The sequence below is a fragment of the Tamandua tetradactyla genome, chromosome 2 (assembly GCF_023851605.1).
Source record: "Tamandua tetradactyla isolate mTamTet1 chromosome 2, mTamTet1.pri, whole genome shotgun sequence".
Lineage (NCBI taxonomy): Eukaryota > Metazoa > Chordata > Mammalia > Pilosa > Myrmecophagidae > Tamandua > Tamandua tetradactyla.
Window position 1 is genome coordinate 38,999,152 of NC_135328.1, and position 12,385 is coordinate 39,011,536.

At 36.9% G+C, this 12,385-nt stretch overlaps 1 long non-coding RNA gene across 1 annotated transcript in view; it reads left to right on the forward strand.

Moving 5' to 3' along the window:
* Positions 1–2,658: 2,658 nt before the first annotated feature.
* LOC143659767 (uncharacterized) overlaps positions 2,659–12,385 on the forward strand; it is a 30,333-nt gene continuing 20,606 nt past the window's right edge. The window contains exons 1-2 of the long non-coding RNA XR_013163711.1: positions 2,659–3,011; positions 3,565–3,721. This is a non-coding gene — a long non-coding RNA (uncharacterized LOC143659767). The remainder of the gene's footprint in view (positions 3,012–3,564; positions 3,722–12,385) is intronic.

Genomic DNA, 12,385 nt, shown 5'->3' on the forward strand with positions numbered 1-12,385 from the left:
AGGTCACTAAGCTATGGAGACCAGTCTTCATCCACCCTTGGTGATGGAGCAATCACTTATGGCTCCCATTATGAGTTCTTAGTAATAGAGCTGAGACTGTGGCTTTGAGCCATTGAATATTACTCGGTCAATGACATCCTTCAAGTGATATTGAGCAATGTTTGGATGAAAGTCTGAAGTCCGTAAGAATCTGTTTCAAGACCTAGAATTCCTTAAAGAATGATATGGCTTTCATTCACATGGAAACTGGTCTTTCCAATTAACCCTGACCTCCACTTTGATAAATGATCAAGACTGGAGTAAGTCTGGTTATACTCCCACGGTTGAACAATCAGCAAGATTTGACGTGCTGTTCACTCCTTCCTCCTCGATACACTTCTTTTCAGTTATCTTCTAGAACATCATACTCTCTTCATTTTCTTCTGTTTTCACTGCTTACCCCTTCTCAATCTCCTTTTCCAGCTTTTCTTCATCAGACAGGCTACTTAACATCAATGTACTTTCCGACTTAGTGTTGGACTTTTTTTGTGATATCTACCCACACTCTAATCTTACCCCACAGCTTTGAATATCATCTATACTCTGTCGGAAAGAAAGCTATACCTGAAAGGGAATAAGCACTCACCTGATTGTGGAGGAGAAAAGAATTTATTCATGATCTTGCAAGAATAGGTGCACACCAAAATACAGTGGCAGGCATGCCAAGTGACAGAATGGCACAGATTTTATACCCAAAGCTTAACATCCAGGTCTCTCCCCCATTTCTCTGCTGATTGTTATCCAAGGAGTTTCATGTATCCAAGGAGTCTAACTAATTCAAATCTTCTGCCCTTTTGATTATATTTTACATCACAAGGACCCTGGTCATTACTTGCTCAAACTTGGTTTTGCCAATATAAGGATCTGGCACCAATTCTAGGCTTGTGTCAGAGGTCCGCTCCTTTCCCTGCCCATGAGACCTGTCTGAGCTGGTTTTGCTGCCTTTTGTTTAGTAAGTTTTGTTTCTCCCATTCTGTGCCATTTTAGATGAAAGCTAAACTTAATTCTATTCTCACACATATTCCATGTCTAAAGTTCCCCATCACATCTAAACATGAGATTCACGTATACTATTGCCTACCTAACATCTCCTCTTGACATTTTAATAGTCATCACAAACATGAAACGTCTAAAATGTATCTCTGTACTTCCCCTACCTACAAAGATATCCACTTAGAGGCTTTCTATTTAAGTTTTGGTAACTTTATTCCCGTTTTCTCAGGCCAAAAACCTTGGAGTCATTTCTCTCTTTCTTACAAAACTCATTTCCAATCTGCACATATTATCAAAATATAGGCAGAATTTGATCATTTTTCACCACCTCCTCTGCTACCGTTTGGTCCAAGCCACCATTGCCTCTCGCCTGGACTATTGCATTAGCCTCCTGACTACTCTCCCTTTTCCTACCTTATCGTCCCTATTCCCATCAATTCTGAATGCCACATCCAGATCAATCCTGTTAAAATGCAAGCCAGAAAATGTCACTCCCTGTTCAAATCCTTCCAGTAAATGGGTTCTTGTCTCACTGAAAGTACAGTGGCTTCCAAGGCCCCGGGTGATCAATGTTCAAACCTCTCTGATCTCAACTCATTCTTTTGCCAGTCACAATGGGCTTCTTGCTTTTCCTTAAACATCAAGAAAAGGTAGTACTTGCTCCTTTGAATTTATTGTCCCATTTGCATGTAGCACTGTTTCCCAGGTATGTAAATGGATCATTCTCTTATTTCCTTCAGGTACTTGCCTGGGATAGCCATAGTAGGAGCTCAGTAAATACTTGTTGAATGAACGAATGCATGAATAATAGATTCTAAAATTACAAGAATATAATATGCTAGAGCCAGAAGTAATCTTAAAGAACATCTAGGACAAGTTAATTAACTTTACAGATGAAAAATTTGAATATTTGGAAATGAACTGATCTGAGACAGGAACATAGGTCTCCTAACATGTAGTTCAGCTGATCGCTTTTCAGGCTTTATAACTCCAGAACCAAATACAATGCTTGGCCTGGAGCATGTGGTCAATGAGTTCCTTTTAAGTGTATTTGTCCCTCACACAGTACTGACAGCCTTAATTTCGGATAGGTTGTGAAGCATTGATAGGTGGCATACATGATGTTCAAAGGTTATTTTCACTGTATGATTCTATGGCATAGTCATCCTAAATCTCCTTCCTAGTTGCTGTAATCATATTTTTCTTCCTTCTTTTATCTCTTTTCTCACTCTCTTTTCAAAGTTTTTGTGAGTCTCTGAAAGCAAAGAACATTAGAAAATAATCTCTCTTTGGAATGTGAAATAAAGAACTTTAGAATAAAATATAATGATTATGCATCCCTGGTAACCTGGCCAGATTCTTGGCCATCATTGGCATGATTAGGGGACCACAGGAGGGCCACTTTAGGTAGACAGAATTGTTGATGGGAATTAGGTGAGCGTCCAGGGGATTTAGGTTGGATCAAATTTACCAGGAATATTTTAATTTCTGAAATCCTATTTTTAACATTTTATCACACCCTCTTCCTCTTTCCCTAGTACAATTCATTCATTCTTTCATTCAGCACTTTTTAAAGTTCTAATTGTCTTTGTGTCATAATGTTGAGCATAATAGACATACATAACATCACCCACACAAAGTTACAGCCAAGTGAGGGGCAGACTTCAGTAAAATAATTATATAAGCTGACCATAAATTGTAGTAAGTATGATGAGTGAAAATAGCAGTTTGTCATGAGAAGATGTAACTAGTCTGGGAGCAAAGAGCCCCAGACATGAAGAAGTCACAGCTTAACTAAGACCTAAAAGATAAAGAACTTTTGAAGGTGGGGAGGAGGGACTTTTCCAGGAAGGGGTGAAAACCCATACAAATATTCTGAGGAGTAACAGTAGGGAGTTGTCAGCTTGGGTCACTGAGTAACTGAGAGAAGACCAATTTTACTGGAGTTAAAAGAACAAAACAGAGACAAGGCTACACATGTAAGTAAAGACTAGATTTTTAATCTTTAGGGGTAATGGGGAAGGTTTGAGATGGTATGGATTGAGTTCCTATAACTGTATCAGTGTATATGAACGAACACATTTAGATTTTCAGATAGAGTCATAAACAGGATTAGTTGTTAGTGGCTAAAATGAGAAACTGTTTTTGAACAGTACTTTTATCTAATTCAGACTTTCCCCAGATGCTATTACAAATCTGTACATAACAAATGAAATTTTTTAGCTTTACCACCACATACGCACATATTTTACGTCTTATTTTCCTTCTATAGAATTTCAGCTTAAATATATTTCCATCTTTGTTTTCCAGAAACCTTCCTAGTGTTTAAGTTAAAAAATAAATGAGTTCAATCTCAGTTCATGTTTAGGTTTTAGCAACAGTTCAATCCAGGTCTTGATTTGCCTGAACCATTTTATCTTCCCTGAGCAATATCAGTCTTGCCTAGATCTGCTCCTCAGATGAAATAGAGTTGATAGTTTCAATTTCAGAAGAACTCATATTAGAAGCTATTTCTCTTTTAAATAATAACAGAATTCCAGGCAAAGCTGGTCAGGCGGCAAAGTTTCATCAAGCTGTGAACGATAGCCTAGTGCTGGAATTGATTCAGATGTTTAATTATTCGTTGAGAGAAGGTTGTCTGGAGGCTTCACACAAGAAGAGCCCTTATTGATTTTATTATTCAAGGAAGGTAATAATTTTTATATTTTAAAAAACAAACACCAATTCCTCTGGTAAGCAATAATGATAAAATGTTTGTCAAAATACTCCTAGCAACAGGGAGAGTGAAGGGGCCAAAGTGCTCCTCTCCTTTATTTCATGTCATCAATCTTGTGGTCTCCAAATCTGTAGGGAATATCCCGATAATGTAGGCTGCATTCAAGATATTCTTGAACTTCAGAAAAGATACACCAATTTCTTTTGTATTTATGTCAGTATCAGGCTGATGTCTTGACTGTGTGCACTGTAATAACGAGCCCAGCCGCTTTAGACATCAGCCTATACTTTCTAAGGAAGCTTGCAGTCGTTTAACTTAGGTATGTAATGATCATGGGAGGTCCAAGGTAACTGGGTCAGGTAGCACAAAAAGATTAATGTATCTCATATGTTGTCAGTGAAACAAAACAGATGAAATTTGCAGAGAAATTGAGAATAGATAAAAGAATGAAAAAACAATGTAACAAATTGAAATACAGAAGTATTGTGATATAGAACAAAAAGTATTCATTGAGTTGAATTTGGAAATTCTACATTTTAGGTCTGGTCCCGCTCCTAACTAATACTATATTTTTGGGAATATCACTTTGCCTTTTTTGGGCTTCAGTTCCTGAATCTAAAATGAGACTAACAAAAAATCCCTCTGAAACCCTTCCTCAAGCCAGTGGTTTTATAAGGCCCAAAAATGGTAGAAGAGTTTGGGAGTGTTAATAAAGTTGGTTAGAGAGAAATTAAAAAAAGGAATGAAAAGAAAAAGCATATGCATATTTCCCAAGAATGATGGGAGAAGGAGGTGGGATGGAGTTTTCATCACTGAGATGAATGGACTTTTAGAAGAAAACCAATCTGGAAGGAGAAGTTTATTCTGAAAAAATGCACCATTCATGCTAGAATTAGGAATTCCAAGCTCACCTTGGTAGAACATACTACAAACACTAAATTTCAAAGGTGACAAGACTCAGTTGTCCAACAATTTAAGTTGTATTTACATGTTGCTGGAATATGGCTAGGAATCTAAAGAAATTAGATTCTGTTTGGAATTCTTTCTGTTCATCAGATTTAGAAGAGCTGTACATTCTACCCTTCACCCCCTCAATTTTCTGAATATCTCATTTAATCTTGAAACATAAGTATTGATAACCTCACTTTATACAGGATATGTGAAATACTGAGTTAGGATGTAACAGCTGAAAAGCCATGCAAAGCCAATATATATGTCCTGGAATTGGTCTTTAGCTGTTTCCATAACTAGGTGAGGACTACTTCCAAAGTGCTTTCTCCCCTCTGAAGCAGAAGGTCTTCAGTGAAAGGTATGTGAACTTGCATCTGAAAACCACTGGGACCATAGTGAACATATGTTAGCACTCAAGGAACTGCCTCCTACAGTGTACAGAATAATTTCTTAAATATCTCCTGAGCTAACTTCCCTGCAAAAGCACAGGAAAGATATAAAGGAGTGAACCCAGAGTAGGCTTATTTAATGATAAAGGGAGGGCACTGATTAACGATCTTCAGTGGTGAAATGGTAATGGGACTGGAAGGGAGATGACATGTTTGACAGACAGGTTAGAGGTGATTGAACTGAACCTGGGGGCTGATTGGATCTGGTAAATGAGAGACAGGAAGAAGTCCACAGTGCTTTTTTTTTAGCTTGGTAACTGGAGCAAATATCACATATGGGAGAAATTCATTTGTGTGGGCGAGGTCCTTTCTTTTTCCAAGCTATCTGTCTTACAACAGTGTTTACGCATGTAGTTTCAAACACCTGATGATGCCTACTTTGTTGCTTTTTACCCCTTTGAATAAGTCTCGTTCCAGGTGGAGAGTTATCCCAAAGCTTCATTTTCGTTTGCCTACTTAGAACAAACAAGAACAGGCAAAGGAGGTTGTTCATTGACAACTAGGTTGGTTTTTACTGCCCACTGTAAAATGGTATGTTGGCAACTATGCCAGTCGTGTCTTTATAGAACAGCCTGAAAAAGTAGATCCTTAAATTTTACTTGAGTAATTTGAGCAAAATAAGATTTTTATGCATATGATTGAAGACTTTGTGGCTCATTTAGAAATACATATTCTATTTTTTTTAGGTTTTGCATTGATTGAATGAAATAGCATCATTGTTAGGCTCTCTCATACTGTTCAATTCTGGGGCTGTCAATCTTTTATCACTTGAGACTAGGAAAGTATGAGAAAATTTAGTTATTTCTCTAAGATTTCAGAGGCTGTCCCTAGACTCCAAGGATTAGAATGTATATCCTTTTCCAGGCCCTTACCTCTCTCCAAATTGACTGGAATCTGCTTTAGTTAATATTGGTACATGACATGAGAAAAACATACAGTCCTATTCATTCCTCATTATTCTGAGGAGTGACAATGCCCAAGACTTGGAAAAATTTCTTATTATCATTCGACATTGATATGACATTAAGCTTCTGGTAGGTGTTGGTTTAAAGGAAGAGGCCATGGAAATAAAGAAAACCATAATAATAAAGGCTCATATGCTTTGGGAGAATATCAACAATTTAAATTATTAAACCACTGAGCTATTGGGACAGAAACAAACTCAAGTCTGAAGCTGAATTCTTCTGTGACCCCAACCCAAGCAGTGGAAAGCAGAGAGAAGGGGGAAAATAATGTTTTTAAAGTTCAAATGCCTCCTATCCTGCTTGTGAGGTTACAATCATTTCCCATGAGCCCTATACCTAGTGTGTCTCTTTCAGTCATAGATCTATTTACTTATTCTGAGAACAGTCCTTAGGGAGCAGAAGAGCTAAACAAGATTGGAAGCACGCTCTGGAAGAGGAAAAAGAAACATCATGGTACTGTTGAAAAAAATTTTAAGTGGAATTTTCAGCTGTCTTCTACAGATTAAGAAAAGAAATGTTCATTTAAATTGCCATGGGTTCAGGATATACAGTCCTTAATTATACTCCTTCACTACATATTATGAAATGCATTTTGGAAATTAGTCATAGAATGTGACTTGTTCAGGCAACATGATATTCTATTCTATAAGCAGTATAACACATTCATATTTAAATGTTATATGTATAGTTAGATAGGTAGGTAGATAGAGAGATGTTCATATGCTTATATAGTGTATACCAGCACTTTGGAGCTCTTGAGATGTACCTTCTTCCCTGACAACCTCTTCCTACCCCAAAATGTTTGGGGTTCTTGAAACACATGTATATCAGGGACATTGCTTTCAGAGTTTCTTGAAAGCTTTCTTCTTCTAAACAAATAAGAGAGAGAGGTGGGAGGTGCAGTGGAAAGCGGAGAGGGAACGAGGAAGGAAGGGAGGGAGAGAGGGAAGGAGAGGTGTTTTGAATCTTTCAAAATGACCTCAAGATTTTTGCAATGTGGTCTTGTGCAACACCCACCATGAATAATCTTTTTCTGAATCTTGCTCATGTATCACCTCTTAGAAGGATCTCTCCTCTTCACCTGAATAATTGCTACCCTGAAAATGAATGAATGAGTTAGTTACATTTGTGAAATGATTTGCAACATTTGAGGATCATGTCTTGTGTAAATTACAAAAGCAACAACACATAAACTGGTTATTAAAAATAATTTATATATATATATATATTTCTCTTATTTAACAAAGCTATTTTTTAAAAAAGGCAAGACTAGGGTCCAATGTTGCAATTCTATATTCCCTGTTTTTCCCATAGTGTCTCCCACATTGACAAAGCAAATATGTCAGCACTTACCTCATTTTACGTGGACATCCATTCAACATGTTAACCTTGAGTGTCAAAGCTGGAAGACGCATTAGTGATTTTGTTTATGGGTCTGATTTTCTACATTTCTCTTCAAAGTTCCCCTAGACTTAGATTTTACCAGGATAATTGGATAATCACCTTTTTTATTCTTTGATTGCCTGCTGTGCATAGCTTTTCATCCATGTGTTATTGTTCTTGGAGGAAATAGAATTCCCTGTCTTCTACTATTATCAAAATTTAATCAAGGTATTTTGATGAAGAGAAAATGTGAATTGAGCTTCAACTGCTTCAGTTTTGCCATGAGAAGAATCTTTCCTACCAAGGTTGGTCAACTTCTTTGGCCAAATAATATTTTCTTTCCCTTCTTTTATTCTATTCCTTCCCTCTGCTCCCCTTTTTTTCCATGTTTCTGTCTTTGCCACTATCCCTTCATCCCTTATGTCTTCTTAAACCTTTTCTACTTCTCCTGGTCTGTCTTATTAGATTTTTCTGTCACTGCATTATGTATAAATCATAAGAATGATAGTTTACTTCTTTGTCTCCTCCTGCCAGACTACAGATATTTTAAAGGCCAGGATTTTTCAAACTCCTAGAAACCAAGCCCAACCTTCTAGATAGTAGTTTCCGATAAATGTTGATTAATTTAAATAGCATCTCTGAGAAGTTTGGAAGATCAAATTAGACAACAGGATCTGATAGTAAGTGAACATTTATGAGTGAAGGTCCAATCATGCTGAATCAGTTTCATTCCCTTACATAAGTGATTATATATATAAATAATGTTTCCATTTCTGGCTTTTGCATATGTTTTTCTCTGTCTGCAGAACTCCCAAAGCAGATAGGAAACTTACCTGTCAAAATCCCATTCTTCTCCCAAGTCTCAGCAGATATATTATCTCTTCCAGAAAGCTATCCCCAGCCCATCTCTATCCTCCATTGAGGTAAGAAACCTCTCTAGTGCTCACATAACATTCTCATACTTTCATCATCGCAGTCTCATTACACTGTGCTATAAATAAAATAAACCTAAAATCTGTCCTAATGCTCAGCCTATGGAGGACTTACAAAGAATATTTATAAAATGAATGTATGATTGCTAAATGACCGATGTTAGTGAAAGATTATTTACCTTTCCATGTACACATATATTTGAGACAAGCTCATGTTTATCCCTAAAATTGTCCTACTGGTATTCATTTGCCTTCAGATAAGATTTTTTGTGTGAATAAAAACTGGATTATTTAGTTAGTCTGTGGGGACTATAGTACATAAGCCCATATAGACCTATAGAAGTTGGTCATGCACGTGAACCTCATCTATCAGGTGTATCTTTTTTGAAAAATGATTGACAGCAGTGAGCTCGGACAATGTGGATGAAAGTGTTTCATGGAAACGCAGATTTCTATAAACAAGCAAGGCAGGAATGTGGCTAGTATTACTTGTTGTGAAGACAAGTTCTTAAGATTTTCTAAATTGTGACTGGAAAGCATGGATAATTAGATGTGTGGTTCTAGGACTACAATACAAAACCTTCCCAACCCAAGGTTTTCTAAAATTTAAAGTCTCTTTAAATTTTAAACCATACAGATGTCTGTCAAGCAGATATAAATAGAATTGGCTCTTTTGAACAATTAGATATTATCCCTTGTTTTAGAAAATGATTGACCATATCAATTTTGCTACTCAAGCTCACTTATTCCAAAAGCGATGGTTGATTCAATTCAGATCAACTAAAAATACTAAACAAAAGCATCACAAATGAGGGAAATTTGATCTAGGTAATAAAGAGGCCTCTACATGCAGATGGACAGAAAAAGGACAAAAATATAAGAGGGAAAGAGAGCTCATGCTTTAGCATGTGACTGATTTATTTAGTGAATAAATGAAATAATCTAACCATAAAATGTACTTCCAGTAAAATGAAGAAAAGAATGACACTGTTGAGGAAATGAACCTTAAGAGAAGTGACAATATTCATTAAACCATTACCTTGATGCTGACAATCTCCTCAATGAGATTATCACATGCCAGCCCTTACAGCCTTAGTGAGTCAAGAAATGGATAACCTTTACTAAGGTTCAAATGCACAATCAGAAAAGAATGAATAATTGACCAATTTACATCTTAAAATTGTTTATTGATAATATAATGATCACATTTTATTTATCCCTTTTTAGAGACTTGACAGAGTGAGGTCCAGAGCCAATAATGGTTATTTGGAAAGGGAAAGATAAAAGAAAAATGAGGGAAGAAAGAAGGAAATTAATACTTATTAAGGTCATGATAGAAACCATTACATTTTGGGGTGCTCTGTGCATCTCTGTCTATACTTTACAACAACCTTATTCATTATCCCTATTTTGCAAAAAAAGGAAGGACAAATAAAGTAGCAAGTTTCCAAAGACCAAATACCTTTAAGGATTTGAGGGAACTGATAAAGATGAGTGGAGAATGGGAAGCTCAGAAACAATGTGGTAGAATTTGGGAGTAGAAGGAACTTAAATAAAGGAGGATGTTGGAAACATCACACAAATTCCAGAATCTGTACTGCAGCAAGACACAATGTGAATGGCTATCAGAGAGGATTCTAATAATTAAAAGTATCTGAAGCATATTTCAAAAGCTCCATTCCTCAACTGTGTGGGTAACACAGCAAACCAAAATCAATTTTGTATAGATTAGAGCATGGATTGTGAATTGCTTATTCACTAACTGAATCTGGATGACTATGGCATGCACACTGCTTCTAAAGCTTGGGACATTTCAAGTAAAAATTCAGTTGCTAGCTTTTCTTGAAATGAGGCATATTGGGCCTACATTCCCATATGGCAACAATCACTTGGATAAAAATATGCGTCCTTTTTAAATAGGGCCTGCAGTCTCGCATTTGTCATTCTCCCTCTCCAACCTAGTTAGCCATTTGTATTATTTACATGGCTCACAGAAGATTACAAGTTTGTGAAATTAACTTTTCTGAAATCAAAAGTATGTTTGAACACTTGTGCATCAAATCCTGTGCTGATATCGAGTAGAGAAAGGTAAAGAAGATCAAGAGAGAGGTAATAAAGGAGTCTGAACTCCCCCTCATAGTGTTCAGACTCCAGCTGGATAGACTAAATCATTATAAAAAAGAATGAAATATGAGAATGCTTCTATTAGAACTAGTGGAAAGTGCTATGGAATCACAGAGGAGGGAGAAATTAATTTCTTTGGGGAAGAAGGGAAATATTCGACAGCGGAAGTAATATTTAAGAAAGATATTGAATGAGAAGCAAAGGTTTACAAGTCATAGATTGGAAAGACATCCAAGGGAGGAGGAAATAGCAAACACAAGTACATACTCAGGAAGAAATAAGAAATTGAACATGGCTATAACAGTAAGTGAAAATTGTGGGTAGGGAGTAATGATAAATGAGTCAAGAAAAGGAGATGAAAAAAAAAGACTGAAAACTGTTAAAGGACACTCAGACATTATTTTATAAGCAAGGATGGTCATTGGAAGGGATTTGGGGGGAAGGCTGGATGGATCTGATGGTTGGAGATAAGATGAAAGAGGTGAAAAGGGAGTTCAACTAAAGTTAGTGACAAGGAAAGCAGAGAAGACAGATTTAACAGGCATTTTTTAATTTAATTAAACATTAAACAAACTAAAAGACTGAAAACTGTTAAAGGACACTCAGACATTATTTTATAAGCAAGGATGGTCATTGGAAGGGATTTGGGGGTAAGGCTGGATGGATCTGATGGTTGGAGACAAGATGAAAGAGGTGAAAAGGGAGTTCAACTAAAGTTAGTGACAAGGAAAGCAGAGAAGACAGATTTAACAGGCATTTTTTAATTTAATTAAACATTAAACAAACTCAATTTAATGTTAATTAATTCAAAACAACATTTGTGAATCTTGTGTGTCTCAGTAACCATGGCGGATATTGGTACTAGAATCCTGAACACGACCCTGTCATCCTACCCACCATCATGTTGCTGAGTCTCTATCTACTCTATTGAATCAGAGTAGAATCAAACAGGAATAGTTGAGGCTGGAAAATGAATAAAGATAAGAAAGAATGCATTTTTAAAATGTTAAACAAGGGCGGGCAATGGTGGCTCAGCAGGCAGGGTTCTAGCCTGCCATGCCAGAGACCCGGGTTTGATTCTCAGTGCCTGCCCATGCCAAAAAAAAAAAAAAAAAGTTAAGCGACATTGAAACACTTTTAAGTACTCTGAAACCATGCTTCTTTCTAGGTTCATTGCCCTTCCAATGGAGGACTAGTAAATAATTAATGAAACATTGACTGTTTGGTTTAATGATCCCCAGGACTGGAAATGCAATTTCAAGTTCTGGATTGATCCCAGAACAGTGAAATTCAACTTTTTTTTATGCCCTAGTTTTTAGTCCCAATGGGAAATTTGGAAATGCATGCAAATGTGATATAGGTACATACATATATATATGTGTGTGTAGGCATATTGTGTTAGTTTGCAAGCTTTCTAAATGTGATATATCAGAAATGGAACAGCTTTTATAAAGGGAATTTAATATGTTACAAGGTTACAGTTCTAAACCCATGGAAATGTCCAAGTTAAGGCACCAACAAGAGGTTAACTTAATTCAATGAAGGCCAATGGGTCGAGAACATCTCTGTCAGCTGGTAAGGCATGCTGATTCCTTGTTCCTGGGCTTGAGCTTTCAGCCTCTGTTCCTGTGGGGGTTCCTCACTTTGCTTCTCCAGGGCTGGCTTTCATCTCTTGGCTTCCCTTGGCTCTTCCAGGTTCTGGTTAGCTTAACATTTCATGGCAACATCTGCTGGGCTCCAAACATCTCCAAACATCCGTGTCTCTGTTCTCCATGTATCAGCTCTACTCTGAGAGGCTTCTGTCACTTCTGTCATTTCTGACTCTCTCCAAAA